The sequence below is a fragment of the Salmo salar genome, chromosome 08 (assembly GCF_965601325.2).
Source record: "Salmo salar chromosome 08, fSalSal1, whole genome shotgun sequence".
NCBI lineage: Eukaryota > Metazoa > Chordata > Actinopteri > Salmoniformes > Salmonidae > Salmo > Salmo salar.
In genome coordinates, this window is record NC_138298.1 from 6065001 (window position 1) to 6067500 (window position 2500).

The window sequence follows — 2500 nt, forward strand, 5'->3', positions numbered from 1 at the left end:
GAATAGTACACATAAAGAATTCTGATATTTTATGTATTCAAGAGACGCACTGGGATAATATGTGTGTTTTAGAAGTACAGAAAATATGGAGGGATTTTATTTATGTAAACAATGGTAGGGGGAATTCATGTGGGGTTGCAATTTTAATAAGGAAGGATGTAGTAGAAAATGTGAAGAAGATATATAATGATAATAATGGGAGGATTTTAATTTTAGACTTTGAATATATGAGTAGGGTTTTTAGGATTATAAATATTTATGCGCCGAATAATGAAATAGAGAGAAGGAATTTATTTTTAGAATTAGCGAAATGGTGCAAGGGAAACTGTATTTTAGTTGGGGATTTTAATGTAAAAATGGATAGACTAGACATGACAAGGGGAGCTATTTTTAGAAGTGACGTATCTAGGGGGGTTTTAAGGAAGATGATGGTTGAAAACAATTTAATTGATATATGGAGGGAGGAGAATCCGAATAAGAGAGAATTTTCTAGAAGGCAGGTGGTTTTAGGGGAATTGAAACAGACACGGATAGATTTGGTTTTAGTAAATGAAGGGTTAAGGAATTTTATGAAGGATATTAAATATATTTTTACAACTTTTAGTGATCATGCTGGGTTAACATTTTCGGTGGGGTTAGATAAGGAAAGGAAAGGGGGGGGAATATGGTGTATGAATGCAGGGTATCTAGGTGATGAGGAATACGGGAAACAACTTAAATCTTTGATAGAAGATGAAATGGAGGATAGGCAAAAAGGGAATGATAAGTGCAAGTGGTGGGAAAATGTTAAAGAAAAAATAAAAGTTTTTAGTATTAGATATGCAAGGAAGAAGAGGAGTAGGATGACAAGAGCAGAAAATTATTTAAGAACAAAATTGAATGAAGAAATGAAGAAATGTGATAGTGATCCTGATTATACTATTGAAAAGTTTTTAGATTTAAAAGAAAAATTGAGCAAATGTGAAATAGATAAGTGTAAGGGTGCAATTATAAGAAGTAGGGCAAAATATGTTTTAGAAGGGGAGAAATGTACGTCGTTTTTTCTTGGTTTAGAGAAAACTAAACAGATGAAATCATATATTAGTGAGATTGAAAATGTAAAGGGTGAAGTGGTAATTGATTATGTTGAAATATTAGAAACTGTACAGAATTTTTATAAGGATTTATTTAAGAAAGGGGAGGTGGAGGAGGGGTGTGTAAAAGAGATTTTAAGTAGTGTGGATGTGCAAATTGGTGTTGAAGATAAGCAAATGTGTGATAGGAAGATAACAATGGATGAAGTGAAAGATGCAATTAAGGGTTTACAAATAAATAAAAGTCCTGGAGTAGATGGACTAATTGCAGAGTTTTATAAAATGTATGAAAGTATTTTAGCACCTATTTTATTAGAAGTATATCAATATATGGAAGACAATGATACTGTTTCAGATTCCATGGTGACAGGGCTGATATCGATTTTATATAAAAATAAGGGGAGCAAACTGAAACTAGAAAATTATAGGCCAATTAGTTTATTAAACTCAGATTATAAGATTTTAGCTAAGATACTGGCAAATAGGATGAAGATGGTTTTAAATGATATTATAGCACCTACACAAAATTATAGTGTGCCTGGAAGAGATATAGCAGATACCATAACTACACTTAGAGATGTGATAAATAAAATGAATAGTGACAAGATGGGGGGGATTGTTTTAAGTATAGATTTTAATAAAGCTTTTGACAGGGTGGAACATGATTTTATGTTTAGGGTACTGGAAAAGTATGGGTTTGGAAATGGTATAATAAGATGGATAAAATTATTATATAGAAAGGCTAAAAGTAGGGTTAAATGTAATGGGGTTTTAACAGATTCTTTTATTCTTGAGAGGTCAGTGAGACAGGGGTGCCCTTTATCAGCTTTATTGTTTGTTTTATCGGTAGAACCCTTAGCGGCATACCTTAAAAAAGATCATTTTATAAATTGTGTAGAGACTCCGCAAGGAGGTTTTAGTTTAATTCATCAATATGCAGACGATACCACAATTACAGTCAGAGATGAGGGAAGTGTTAAAAGGGTGATGGAGTGTTTTAAAGTATATGAGAAAGCCTCAGGAGCTAAAGTGAATATGGAGAAGTCAGTAATAATGTATGTTGGGAAGAATAATGAGGGGACTTTTCCTTTTAAGGTGGTAAATGATTATTTTAAGGTGTTAGGTGTGTTTTTAGGGGTGAAGGAACAAGAAGCTAGGGATCTGACATGGAGTGGGGTTATAAATAAAGTTAGGAAGGTAGTAAATATGTGGAGGGGGAGGGCTTTGAAATTAAAAGGGAAAGTAATTGTTGTAAATTCCTTGCTGATGTCAATTTTTATTCATGTCATGAACGTTTTAGATGTACCAGAATGGGTTTTATCTGAAATGAATACGATTTTAGTTGATTTTTTATGGGATGGGAAAGGAGCGAAAATTTCTTTTAAAACATTGATTGCAGGATATGAGGAGGGGGGTTTGAAGTTGGT